We start from the raw sequence: 14854 nt of genomic DNA, 5'->3' as shown, positions 1-14854 counted from the left end.
TTGCCAATTCAGGGACTTATAAAGGAAAACGGTTCCGACAGTGAGCATGATTACAATTCCTCCCACCCCGCATCCTATAGGTTCTGTTTCTGGAGTGGGGACAGTGTTCAGAGTGGAGCTTGTGTTCAGAGTGGGACAGTGTTCAGAGCGGGGACAGTGTTCAGAGTGGTATCTGTGTTCATCGTGGGAATGTGTTCATAGTGGGAAATGAGTTCAGAGTGGGGTCTGTGTTTAGAGTGGAGTCTGTGTTCAGAGTGGGTTCTGTGTTCAGAGTGGGGTCTGTATTCAGATTGAGGGATGTGTGCACAGTGGGGAATGTGTTCAGAGTGGGGTCTGTGTTCAGTGTCGGTCTGTGTTCTGTGTCAGGCTTTGTTTGTAAATATATATCTCATATTGCTTTACAAAGAATTCAACTGCGTGCAACATATGAGAGAGAGAGAGAGAGTGCGGGTTAAAGAGATTTTTGAAGGAACTTGATTGGCATCTTAGAGCAACTTTACCATTTCCGGTACTAATGAGGACATCTTTCATTACTGGCACGAACTATGTTATGCTCTGAACTCCAAATAGCAATTTTACCTGAGATCTTTAAGTGTCAGGGGTGAATGTTCAGAGTGTTTCTCCTCACGTGATTGGAGGTCCTGCCTCACAGTTTGTTTCGGACAGAATATTGGTTCAATTCGAAATTCAACAAAACAGATACCTACTTCCCTCTGAGCAATCTCTGTCCCGTATGAAAATATATTCTTTCGATGAGGTGGCTTTGTTGCTTGCGATGCAAAGTAAGGAATTCAGTTGGAGAATGACCAAAATGTTCCTGTTACTCACTCAGGCAGATAAATTGGTGAAAATAAAAAGCAGATTTAAAGAAGGTTATTAAAAAGAACTAAAGTGGTGGGGAGGAGGATTCGGGGATGAAGAGGAAGGGGCAATGTAAATGACATATGTAATGTTCCAAAGGTGGGTGCAGCCACGGGGGTGAAGGAGAAGTGAGGAGAGAGGAACAACACCGACCAGATGTACAATAAAGCTCTGTCTTCACTAACACAGAAATCTTCAGAGTGGGGTCTGTGTTCAGAGGGTCGTCTTTTTACCAATTCAGGACTTACAGCCTCTTTACCAATTCAGGACTTATTAAGGGCATCTTTACGTTGCTGGCAGTAAATATTCTAAGGCCTCAACTCCGCACAGTACTTTTATCTCAGGTATTTAGGTCCCAGGGGTGAATATTCATAGTGTTCGCCTTATGTGACACAGGGCGCTGTCTCATAGTTTGTTCTGGATACAATTTTGTGAGAATTCCGCCTTCAACAAAACAGGATTCCTCCTTCCCCCTCAGCAATTTATGAAAATATATTCTGTCGATGAGGTGTCTTTGTTGCTAGGAATCCAAAGTAAGGAATTAAGTTAAAAACTGACCAAAGTCTTATATGTGCAGAGAAAAGCAACCAAAATGGCGAAAATAACAAGCAGGTTTACAGTATACTTAGAGAAAGAAGCAAAGTCGCTGACGAAGATGAGGGTGAAATGTAAATGAAATATGTAATGTTACAATAGTGTGTGAAGCCATGGAGGGTGAAGGAGAAGTGAGGGGAGAGGAACAGCATCGTCCAGATGTAAAATAAAGTTTCCTGTACACTAACAAAGACATCTTCAGAATGGAGTCTGTGTTCAGAGAGGGGCCGCTATTCAGAGTATGGCCCTTATGCAGTGGTGGTCGGTATTTAGTGTCAGGCTTTGTTTGCAAACCGACACCTCAGATGACTTTACAAAGAATTCGAATGCACGCAGATTGTGTGAGAGAGTGCGGGTGAAAGAGAAAATGGAGAAAAAGCCTTATGAAGAAATAGGTTTTCTTTTGCGTCCACATGATCGGCACCTCAGGGCAACGCTGCCAATTCAGCGACTGATTGAGAACACCGGCTCTCACCGCTACATTGACAACAACACCTCCCACCCCGCTTCCTGTGGGCTCTGTGTTCCCAGAGTGGGGACAGTTTTCAGAGTGGGCACAATGTTCAGTTTCAGTCTGTATTCGGTGTCAGGCTTTGTTTGTAAATAGATATCGGAGGTTGCGTTACAAAGAATTCAATTGCGCGCAGAATGTGAGGGAGAGACAGTGCGGGCTAAGGAGACAGGCGGAAAAACGAACTTTGAAGAAAGAGGTTTGAAACAGGTTTTTGAAGGCCCTTGAATGGCAATTTAGATCAACTTTACGAGTTCTGGGTCTATTAAGGATAACTTTCATTGCTGGCACGAAATATGTTCGGGTCTGAGCTCCAGACAGGAATTTTATCTGAAATCTTTTGTCCCTGAGGTGAATGTCAGGAGCGTTTCTCCTCGTGTGACACAAAGTCCTGTCTCACAGTTTGTTTTGGACAGAATATTGTTTGAATTCGAACTACAACAAAACAGATACGTCCGTTCCCCATGAGCAATCTGTGTCCCTTACGAACACATATTCTGTTGATGAGGTGGCTTTGTTCCTTGGTATGAAAAGTAAGCAATTCAGGTGGAAAATTACCAAAATGTTTCAGTTACTGAGTCAGGCAATAAAATTGGGAAAATAAATAGCAGATTTAAAGAAGATTTTCAGAAAGAACTAAAGCGGAGGAGAAGAGAATTCGGGGTTGAAAAGGAAGGGGGAAATGTAAATGAGATATGTAATGTTCCGAAGGTGGTAGAGCAACGGGGGTGATGGAGAATTGAGGAGGGAAGAACAGCATCGTCCAGATGTACAATAAAACTCTGTCTACACTAACACAGGAATCTTAAGAGTGGGATCTGTTTTCAGAATGGTGTTTGCGTTCAGTGTGAAGCCTGCATATGGAGTGGGGTCTGTGTTCAGAGTGGGGTCTGTGTTCAGAGTTGGGCCTGTGTTCAGAGTGGGGTCTGTGTTCAGAGTTGGGCCTGTGTTCACAGTGGTGTCTTTGTTCAGAGTGTGGTCTGTGTTTCGGCTTTGGTCTATGTTCAGAGTGGAGTCTGTGTTCTGAAATGAGTCTGTGTTCCGTGTGGGATCTGTGTCCAGTGTCAGGCTTTGTTTAACAAAAGAAAACTCAGACTAATATATAAAGGATTGAACTGCGTGTATACTGTATGAGAGAGTGCAGCTTAAAGAGATAGATGGAGGGAAAGCTCTCTGAACAAATTGGATTTAAAGCAGCTTTTGAAGGCACTTGCAGACACTTCACAGCCTCTTTACAAATTCAGGATATATAAAGGGAATCTTTTCATTACTGGCGCTGAATACTTCAAGGCCTGAACTCCACACAGTAGGTTATCTCAGGTATTTAGTTCCCAGGGGCAAATGTTCATAGTGTTCCCCTCATGTGACACAGGGCGGTGTCTTACATTTTCTTCTGGATACAACCTTGTGAGAATTACGCCTTCAACTGAACAGAATTCCTCCTTCCCCCTGAGCAATCTCTGTCCGCGTGAAAATATATTCTGTCGATGAGGTGGCTTTGTTGCTCGGAATCCAAAGGAATTGAATTGAAAACTGACCAACGAGTTATATTTACAGAGAAAAGCAACTAAAGTGGGGGAAATAAAAAGCAGATTTACCGCATACTTTGAGAAAGAAACAAAGTGGAAGAGAGGAAGATTCAATGACGAAAAGGCGGGGGAAATGTAAATGACATAAGTAATGAAACAACGATGGGTGGAGCCGAAGGGGTGGTGCGGGGAGAAGGAGAAGTGAGGAGAGAGGCACAGCGAAGTCCAGATGTACAATAAAGTTTCCTGCACACTAACAAAGACATCTTTAGATTAGGGTCTGTGTTTAGAGAGGGGTCTCAATTCAGAGTATGGCCCTGATGCAGTGGTGGTCGGTATTCAGTGTCAGGCTTTGTTTATAAATAGATATCTCAGATGACTTTACAAAGAATTCGAATGCACGCAGATTGTGGGAGAGAGTGCGGGTTGAAGAGAGGATGGAGGAAAAGCCTTTTGAATAAATCGGTTTTCTTTTGTGTCCACATGATCGGCACCTCAGAGCAACTCTGACAATTCAGGGACTTATTCAGAACACCTGCTCTCACAGCTACATTGATACACCACCTCCCACCCCGCTTCCTGTGGGGTCTGTGTTCCCAGAGTGGGGACAGTTTTCAGAGTGGGGGCAATGTTCAGTTTCGATCTGTTTTCAGTGTCAGGCTTTGTTTGTAAATAGATATCGGAGATTGCTTTACAAAGAATTCAACAGCGCGCAGAAGGTGAGGGAGGGACAGTGCGTGGTTAGGAGATAGGTGGAGAAAATAACATTGAAGAAACAGGTTTTAAATGGGTTTTTGATGGCACTTGAATGGCAACTTAGAACAACTTTATCAGTTCAGGGACTATTGAGGATGACTTTCATTACTGCACGAAAAATGTTCGAGTCTGAGCAAAACATAACAATTCTACCTGAGATCTGTAGGTCCCAGGGGTGAATGTTCGGAGTGTTTCACCTGATGTGACACAAAGTCCTATCTCACAGTTTGTTTTGGACAGAGTATTGTTTGAATTCGAACTTCCAAAAAACAGTTACCTCCGTTTCCCCTGAGCAATCTGTGACCCTTACGAAAACGTATTCTGTTGATGAGGTGGCCTTGTACCTTGGTAGGCAAAGTAAGCAATTCAGTTGGAAAATGACCAAAATATTTCAGTTACTGGGCCAGGATGGTAAAAAGGGGAAATAAAAAGCTGATTTAAAGAAGATTTACAGAAAGAACTAACTTGGAGGAGAGGAGAATTCAGAGATGAAAAGGAGCGGGCAATGTAAATGAAATATGCAATGGTGCAAAGTTGGGTGGAGCCCTGGGGGTGAAGGAGAAGTGAGGAGAGAGGAACAGCATCGTCCAAATGTAGAATAAAGCTTCCTCTGCACTAACACAGAAATCTTCAGAGTCGGGTCTTTGTTCAGAGTGGGGTCTGTGTTCAGAGTGGGGTCTATGTTCAGAGTGGGGTCCATGTTCAGAGTGCGGCCTATGTTCAGAGTGGGGTCTATGCTCAGAGTGGGGTCCGTGCTCAGAGTGGGGTCCGTGCTCAGTGTGGGGTCCGTGCTCAGTGTGGGGTCCGTGCACAGAGTGGGGTCCGTGCACAGAGTGGGATTCGTGTTCATAGTGGGGACAGGTTTCAGAGTGGGGACAGTGTTCGGAGTGGGGACAGTGTTCGGAGTGGTGTCTGTGATCATCGAGGGGACTGTATTCAGAGTGGGGTCTATGTTCAGTTTCAGGCTTTGTTTGTGAATCGATATCTCTGATTGCTTCACAAAGTATTCAACTGCGTGCAGATGGTGAGGGAGTGTGCGGGTTAAAGAGATAAATGGAGGAAATACCTTCTAAGAAAAGGGTTTGAAACAGTTTTTTGAAGGCACTTGATTGGCAGCTGAGAGCAAGTTTACCATTACCGGTACTTGTAAACAATTTTACAACACCAAGTTATAGTCCAGCAATTTTATTTTAAATTCACAAGCTTTCGGAGATTTTCTCCTTCCTCAGGCAAATGTTTCAAGATCTCCTTGAAGCCTACGCATTTATACATATTGAACAATACAAGGTGTTTACAGACTGCCCCTGCAACTGCCCGTTGCCAAGGCAATCACCGTGTTCAGACAGAGAGGTGTTACCTGCAGAACCCCCGAATACACATTCAACAAAAAAACAAACAGGGAAAAAAAAACAGAGAAAAAAAAAAACACAGAGAGAGGCAGAAACATCCGGAAGGCAGAGAGAGCCAGCAAATGACCCATTATATTAAAAACAGATAACATTTGTTCGCTGGTGGGGTAACGTGTAGCGTGACATGAACCCAAGATCCCGGTTGAGGCCGTCCTCATGGGTGCGGAACCTGGCTATCAATTTCTGCTCGACGATTTTGCGTTGTCGTGTGTCTCGAAGGCCGCCTTGGAGTACGCTTACCCGAAGGTCGGTGGATGAATGTCCATGACTGCTGAAGGAATGTTATCTGTTTTTAATATAATGGGTCATTTGCTGGCTCTCTCTGCCTTCCGGATGTTTCTGCCTCTCTCTGTGTTTTTTTTTTTCTCTGTTTTTTTTTCCCTGTTTGTTTTTTTGTTGAATGTGTATTCGGGGGTTCTGCAGGTAACACCTCTCTGTCTGAACACGGTGATTGCCTTGGCAACGGGCAGTTGCAGGGGCAGTCTGTAAACACCTTGTATTGTTCAATATGTATAAATGCGTAGGCTTCAAGGAGATCTTGAAACATTTGCCTGAGGAAGGAGAAAATCTCCGAAAGCTTGTGAATTTAAAATAAAATTGCTGGACTATAACTTGGTGTTGTAAAATTGTTTACAATTGTCAACCCCAGTCCATCACCGGCATCTCCACATCATGATTACCGGTACTAACAACGACGACTTTCATTACTGGCACGAAATATGTTGGGCTCTGAACTCCAAATAGCAATTTTACCTGAGATCTTTAATCTCAGGGGTGAATGTTCAGAATGTTTCTCCTCATGTGACACAAGGTCCTGCCTCACAGTTTGTTTCGGACAGAATATTCGTTGAATTCGAAATTCAAAAAAACAGATACCTACTTCCCTCTGAGCAATCTCTGTCCCGTATGAAAATATATTCTGTCGATGAGGTGGCTTTGTTCCTTTGTATGCAAAGTAAGGAGTTCAGTTGGAGAATGACCAAAATGCTTCAATTACTGAGTCAGGCAGGTGAAATGGAAAAATAAAAAGCAGATTTAAAAAAAGATTTGCAGAAAGAACTGAAGTATAGGAGAGGAGAATTCGGGGATGAAGAGGAAGGCGGAATGTAAATGGCATATATAATATTCCAAAGGTGGGTGGAGCCACGGGGATGAAGGAGAAGTGAGGAGAGAGGAACAACATCGCCCAGATATAAAATAAAGCTCCATCAACGCTAACACAGAAATCTTCAGATTGGGTCTTTGTTCACAGTGAGGTCTGTGTTCAGAATAGGATTTGCTTTCAGTGTGATGCCTGTGTGCAAAGTAGAGTTTATGTTCAGAGTGGGGTCAGTGTTCAGAGTGGGGCCTGTGTTCAGAGTATTGTCTGAGTTCTGAGTAGTGTCTTTGTTCAGAGTGGTGTCTTTGTTCAGAGTGGGGTGTATGTGTGCAGAGTGGGATTTGTGTTCAGAATGTGGCCTGTGTTCAGAGTATGGTCTGAGTTCCGAGTAGTGTCTTTGTTCAGAGTGGTGTCTTTGTTCAGAGTGGGGTGTATGTGTGCAGGGTGGGATTTGTGTTCAGAATGTGGCCTGTGTTCAGAGTATGGTGTGAGTTCCGAGTGGTGTCTTTGTTTAGAGTGGTGTCTGTGTTCAGAGTGGGACCTGTGTTCAGAGTGGGGTATGTGTTCAGAGTGGGATTTGTGTTCCGTGTGGGATCTGTGTTCAGAGTGGGACTTGTGTTCAGAATGTGGCCTGTGTTCAGAGTGTAGTCTGTGTTCTGAGAGGAGTCTGTGTTCCGTGTGGGATCTGTGTTCAGTGTCAGGCTTTGTTTATAAATAGATACCTTAGACTAATTTATAAAGGATTCATCTGCTTGCATAATGTGAGAGAAAGTCCGGCTTAAAGAGATAGATGGAGACAAAGCTCTTTGAAGAAACTGGTTTTAAAACAGCTTTTGAAGGCACTTGTCGACACCATAGAGAAATTTTATAATTCAGGACATAATAAGGACATCTTTACATTACTGGCACTAAATATTTTAAGGCCTTAACTCCGCACAGTACTTTTATCTCAGGTATTTAGGTCCCAGGATTGGATGTTGATCGTGTTCCCCTCATGTGACACAGGGCGGTGTCTCATAGTTTGTTCCGGATACAATTTTGTGAGAATTGCGCCTTCAACAAAACAGAATTCCTCCTTCCCCCCGAGCAATCTCTGTCCCGTATGAAAATATATTCTGTCGATGAGGTGGCTTTGTTGTTAGGAATCCAAATTAAGGAATTAAGTTCAAATCTGACTAAAGTGTCATATTCACAGAGAAAAGCAACTAAAATGTTGAAAATAACAAGCAGATTTACAGCATACTAAGAGAAAAAAATAAAGTGCAGGAGAGGAAGATTCGATGACGAAGATGAGGGTGAAATGTAAATGAAATATGTAATGTTACAATAGTGTGTGAAGCCATGGAGGGTGAAGGAGAAGTGAGGGGAGAGGAACAGCATCGTCCAGATGGACAATGAAGTTTCCTGTACACTGACAAAGACAACTTCAGAATGGAGTCTGTGTTCAGAATATGTTCCTTATGCAGTGGTGGTCGGTATTCAGTGTCAGGCTGTTTATCAATAGATGCTCAGATGACTTTACAAAGAATTCGACTGCACGCAGAATATGGTAGAGAGTGCGGGTTAAAGAGAAAATGGAGGAAAAGCATTTTGAAGAAATAGGTTTTCTTTTGGGTCCACATGACCTGTACCTCAGAGCAACGCTGCCAATTCAGTGACTTATGAAGAACACCGGCTCTCACCGCTACATTGATTACAGCGCCGCCCACCCCACCTCCTGTGGGCTCTGTGTTCCCAGAGTGGGGACAGTGTTCAGAGTGGGGGCAATATTCAGTTTCGATCTGTATTCAGTGTCAGGCTTTGTTTGTAAATAAATATCGGAGATTGCTTTACAAAGAATTCAACAGAATGTGAGGGAGGGACAGTGTATGGCAAGGAGATAGGTGGAGAAAATAACATTGAAGAAACAGGTTTTAAATAGGTTTTTGACGGCACTTGAATGGCACCTTAGAACAATTTAATCAGTTCATGGACTATTGAGGATGACTTTCATTACTGCCACGAAACATGTTCGGGTCTGAGCAAAACATAACAATTCGACCTGAGATCTGTCGGTCCCAGGGGTGAATGTTCGGAGTGTTTCACCTCATGTGACACAAAGTCCTATCTCACAGTTTGTTTTGGACAGAATATTGTTTGAATTCGAACTTCAACAAAACAGATACCTCAGTTGCCCCTGAGCAATCTGTGTCCCTTACCAAAACGCATTCTGCTCCTTGGTATGCAAAGTAAGCAATTCACTTGGAAAATGACCAAATATATTTCAGTTACTGGGTCAGGCTGGTAAAATGGGGAAAATAAAAAGCTGATTTAAGGAAGATTTACAGAAAGAACTTAAGTGGAGGAGCGGAGAATTCGGGGATGGAAAAGTAGCTATGAACCATACATTCGTCATAAGCCTCAATTTTCTGTTACATTTTAATCTCTATTTCTTTACTCATCCAGGGAGCTCCAGCTTTGGGTGCCCTTCCTTTCCCTCTCGTAGGGATGTGTCTACTAAACAGACACAGAATGATCTGAGACTGACAGCACACCCATTTTAAACAGACACAGAATGATCCGGGACTGACATCACACCCATTTTGAACAGACACAGAATGATCCGGGACTGACAGCACACCCATTTTAAACAGACACAGAATGATCCGGGACTGACAGCACACCCCTTTTGAACAGACACAGAATGATCCTGGATTGGTTAAAGGAAAGAAACAGAAAGAATGAATAAACGGCTCATTGTCGGGTGGGCAGGGTGCAACTGTTGGGGTGCCGCAGGGATCAGTCCTTGGGCCTCAGCGATTTACAATCTATATTGATGAATTAGATGAAGGGACAGTGTAATGTGTCCAAGTTCACTGACGATACAAAGCTAGGTTGGAAAGTGAATTGTGAGGAGGACACAAATATTCTGCGAAAGGATAGAGACAGATTACGTGAGTGGACAAGACGGTGACAGTTGGGGCATAATGTGTGGAAATGTGAGGTTATTCACTTTGGTAGGAAGAATGGAAAAACAGAATATTTTAAAATGGTGGGGGACTATTAAATATTGGTGTTCACAGAGACTTATCCTTGTGCAAGAAACACAAAAATGTAGTATGCAGCTATAGCAGGTAATTGGGAAAGCAAATGGCATGTTGGCCTTTCTTGCAAGGGGGTTGGAGTACAAGAGAGAGGAAGAATTATTAAAGCTTTAGTGAGACCTCACCTGGAGTATTGCGTCCAGTTTTGGCCTCCTTATTTAAGGAAGGGTTTCCTTGCCTTGGAGGCGTTGCAACGAAGTTTCAATAGATTAATTCGTGGGATGAGAGGGTTGTCCCATGAGGAGAGATTGAGTAGATTGGGCCTGTACTCTCTGGAGTTTAGAGCAACGAGAGCTGATCTAATTGAAGCATAGAAGATTATGAGGGGGGTTGACAGGGTAGATGCTGAGAGATTGTTTCTAGAACTAGGGGGCATTGTCTCAGGATAAAGGGTCGGCCATTCAAGATTGAGATGAGGAGGAATTTCTTCACGCAGAGTGTTTTGAATCTTTGGACCTCTCCACACCAGAGGGCTGTGGATGATGAGTCATTGAATATATACAAGGCTGAGATGGATAGATGTTTGAATTGTGATCAAATTCCATCCTATCTCCTCTCTAACTTCCTTTAACAGCCTCGGGTGCCTTATCTCTGAGTTCAGTGACTTATCTACATCGGCTATTAAATTCAGATCCAGATCCGTCTCCTCAGTTGACTCGAAATATGGTCCCACATCCTCCTCTGGTACAACAACATTTTCACACCTGCCATCACTTTTAGAAACAAAATAAAATAAAATATTTTGTTTCTCCCCAAAACCTCATCCACCACAGCCCAGTCTTATAGATACTGGATCATATCTCCCAAGATTCTGACTTTCCAAACGTATTTGGAATGATTTGTAGATTCACAGACATAACACACAACCTGAACTCCAATTCAGTGGAATGTTGACCCGTTCTCGTTTTTCTTCGCTTTTAATATCAAATTACTTCTCCTGTCACTACTTCAAAACCTCCTTCCGTTTTCCTGCTAATAACTTTTCACCATTTCATAAATCTTCTGTTCCTGCTCCAACAGTTTTATTATTTCCACTCTCTAGTCTCAGATCCGGATATTTCACACGCTCCAGTCCTATCAGGTGAAACCCTCCCACTGCTCCATGTGCTCAGTCTGTCAAACCGTTGTTGTTTGTCGGTTCAGATCGTAACCATCCCTTCCCTTCTTCCTGAACTCACCCTGGTGTCCCAATAACATGAACTCTTCCCTCCTGCTCCAGCCCTGCAGCCGCACATTGACCTGCCTCATATTGTCCTCCTTAAGCAGCCCAGCGCAAAACAATCCAGAGATCACCACCTTGAGGCCTTGTTTTTCAGTCCAGAGCTCAAGTATTAATATTCCCTCTGTAAACCTAGCTCTTTCCTTGTTATTGGTTGCGGCCATGACTATTTACTGCTCTCCTTTCCTTCCCAGAGATGGTCCCACCTGTTCCAGGAAGTTAGTCCCTCTGACATCAGGAAGGCAACTTACCAATTGGGACCTGTTCATGGCTGCAGAAGAGTATGTTTATTCGCCTGACTATAGAATATCGCACCACTATCGCTCCCCTATTCCTGTGCCCAACCTGCCTCTCATACCTGCCCCACTCGGGGTGTCCCCTTACTCCCTGGTGTCACACTATTACTCAGGAAGACCATCCTGACTCACTGTCTCTATCCACCTTACAGTCCCCAACACCAGTTATCAAGCGAACAGTTCCAGTACTGATGTCCCTCCACCTGAGACTGCACACTGCCCCATTAGATGTTCACTCACTTCCCTCTATCTACACAGTATCTGCTCGGTTTTCTCTTCCTGATTGAGCGGCAGGTTCTTGTTCGTGATCTGAACCGTTTATCAGGACACAATTGATATTTTTAAGGCTGTTCTGAACCAACCGGTGTCTATTCTCATTCTTGTTGATGATGTTGGATCTTCTCCCCTGTTTGGACCTTCAGCCATGGTGGTGACAGGCGTTCCAAGATCCTGATGCTCTGTAATGAATAGATTAATAGGAGGGTTAGACTGAAATATTAAAATAAGAAGGATAAAACGTCGCCTTGTCGCGATATCAAGTCCCTCCTCCCCCATCAGTGGAACAACTGTTCGCTCTGGAATTGTGCATTTCCCGACTGTTCCCAACAACTCTCCACATCGGGTGCGGCACAGACAGCTGCCCAGTGAAACCCAATGAGTCCCGCTGATCTCCACAACCCAGTTCCAGACGGCCGAGATTCTTCACTGGGAGCAACAATTGGTAAGATTTACTCACAGTGCAGGACAACACTAGAATTATTCCTGAGGGAGTGAATATTCTGGAGGGCAATTTTGAGCGAGGTGATGAATTAAATAATCCTTCACTCGGTTTTACCCAGTCTGGCGCTATTGTATTATTTTATTCACAGATTTGTTTTAATATTTTTGATTTGTTGAGTTTTGATATTAAATTCTGGCATTTTATGAACCTGATATCTATCTACATACACAAGATGGAGCTGGGTGTGATTTCTCTGCTCTCTATGGGTAGTGACATTGTCCGTGTGTTCATGGAGATGTGTTTTGTTTGATGCTTCTATTTGAATATATTTACCATATCTCTCATGGTATCAGCACCTAACTAATGAGCACTGGAGGAGGTAAGGAATTTTATACCATTCAATAATATTAGCACTAATGTATAATGTTATGAATCGTGTAACTTTAAACAGGTGTTGCACATTTATTTTTGGAGCATCTTTAGGGGTCTTCCAATCTCGGAAAACACCACAAATATATAATTTGTAAATTTGACGGCTGTTTTACAATCATTATTCCCAATTGTGTGTGTGCCTCGCTGTGTGTGCGCACAAAGGCAAGAGCAACCAATCAAACTATTAGTCACCGTAATTTCCTGTCCACACTGTGGAAATGTCAAAGAGATTAATCTCGGACAGTAATTTCATCAAACTATAGTTTAAGTTATTCTCTGGCAATAATGTACAACCAAGTTTGAGACCTTGTAAGATGCAGTTATCTGTTGTTTCATTCACTCTAACACGAGTGTAATAAAAGAAGAGCAACAAAAACTTACATTTACATGTACACTAATTACATTAGAGTTATCAAACACAAGATTAATTTGAGTGCTCAGTTATTTTTTTATATAAAGCCGAGGGAACGGGTCCTCCTACCTGTTGGTAATTTCAGTAGTTACTTTCTGTATAAAGATTAGTGATGGACCCTCCGACCTGTTGGAAATTTTAGCAGTTATTTTTTGTGCAAAGATTAGTGATGGACCCTCCTACCTGTTGGTAATTTCAGTAGTTATTTTTTGTGTGAAGATTAGTGATGGACCCTCCTTCCTGTTGGTAATTTCAGTAGTTATTTTTTATATGAAAATTAGTGATGCACCCTCCTACCTGTTGGTAATTTGAGTGAATATTTTTCCATAAAGATTAGTGATGGATCCTCCTACCTGTTGATATTAAAAGTAATTACTCAAATTCCTAAGATTAGCGATCAGGAACCACCTATCTGTGTGAAAGATGGTTTCAGCCCTGAACCGGTTTCCCTTTAAAACATTCCTGAAGTTTGTTTCTGTTTGCACGGAGCGGCCTTTCTTTCTTCAGTTGAACCAATTTAACAAATAACATCCTCAATAACACATTTTAGAAAAAACTGAAGTACCTGCTCCATTCCTCCACCAAATTCCGATTAAACCAATTAATTATAATTCATCAGGAACAAGTTTTGTCTCCGATTTTGCTCCTATCCTGTGATTGGATGGCGTTCAGTCCTCCCTCGGGTTACCATCGGTTGATTTTCCAAGGACCCAGCAGAGAGCGATTCTTGGCCATTGCGAATGTGTTAACCCTTTACTGAGCTGAACTGTGTGTTCGATCTGTCTTTGATCAGTTCAATAAAAGTGCACCGGGAACGAAACATTTCAGTGAGTAAAACGAGCGAGTGTCAAAGTTAAAAATAAATGCTTATAGAGTGAGAAAGGTCAGTTTCCCACCCGTGTTCACTGAATATCAAATTCTAACATGGGGAGGAGGCACATCTGGACGAGGATGGTGTAAATCTCCAGAGTTCATGTTCCTGCTTTCCGTCCTGTAACCGCTTTAAAATGTGTCTCTGGGGAGATTGATGGGATCCATGTTGGGATGAGCCCTGAAATTCCCGGTGTAAAGTCGCCGGCCTTCAGTCAGTGTCTGAGCGAACAATTAGTGAATTGTTCCATCCGCGAGGAATGGAGAGCTCGCTCCGCCGGGGAACATATCTGACCGCGGGAAGTCGGCTTTAGAAAAGAGGAAGGGGCAGAAAAAGTTAATTAAAAAAACAAATTGAAACAACATTAACCTGACCTTGATCCCGCAAGGATTTTCCGCCTATCAATGTCCGTTTAGATTTTGCAAATTATATCCTTGTTATTTCATTACAACCAATCGAGTAAACGTTCCTTGCTTTATTTTAGCAAGTTGCAAATTGTGAATTTCATCTGATCCTTGTTGTGAGATTCAGAGCTCCGCCCTCTGTGAAAGCTGCTGCCAGACATCAGGATGGATTTCAACACAAACATTCCTCATTTGTTTCAGAACAGGGAAGGCCTTTCTGATGGAATCTAATCGAACCGGGTTGACAATTCGCTGCCACGTCAATTGTGAACGAAGTTGGTTGTAAATTTTACTTTTTCTCTTCTGGTTCCAGGGAAGTTCAGTAAAACAGATACTTGGTTCGAAATAAATTGTTACATTTGCATCAGCGTCGTTGTTTGCTAAAAGTCCCATCGATTTTCTGATGTTTGCGCTTTCAACCCTGGGGCCAAAATCCAGTATTTCGTCAGTGAACTGAGGAGAGGCTGTTTCTCCAAGTGAGGACATTAACCATTTAACGGCCGAATCAAACTGTCGCTGAGCATCAATCACCTCAATCACTGGGGGAATGAGTACTGACTTTCCACAGTTACATTTATCACAGTAAATATTCAGCAGATAAACCAGTTACATCGTTAAATCCGGAAAGGGCCATTCCTGTGCTGTGATTGGTACAAG

General features: G+C 42.9%; 1 long non-coding RNA gene across 1 annotated transcript in view; it reads right to left on the bottom strand.

The window, feature by feature from the left end:
- Positions 1 to 13821, bottom strand: part of LOC137307037 (uncharacterized) — a 44423-nt gene extending 30602 nt beyond the window's left edge. The window contains exons 1-2 of the long non-coding RNA XR_010959000.1: positions 13488 to 13821; positions 11720 to 11815 (exon numbers count right to left, since the gene is read on the bottom strand). This is a non-coding gene — a long non-coding RNA (uncharacterized lncRNA). The remainder of the gene's footprint in view (positions 1 to 11719; positions 11816 to 13487) is intronic.
- Positions 13822 to 14854: the final 1033 nt, after the last annotated feature.

Source organism: Heptranchias perlo, chromosome X (genome assembly GCF_035084215.1).
Source record: "Heptranchias perlo isolate sHepPer1 chromosome X, sHepPer1.hap1, whole genome shotgun sequence".
In the NCBI taxonomy this organism is placed as follows: domain Eukaryota; kingdom Metazoa; phylum Chordata; class Chondrichthyes; order Hexanchiformes; family Hexanchidae; genus Heptranchias; species Heptranchias perlo.
Note: the sequence above shows the minus strand (reverse complement) of the source record. Positions and strands in the feature narration are given on the sequence as shown.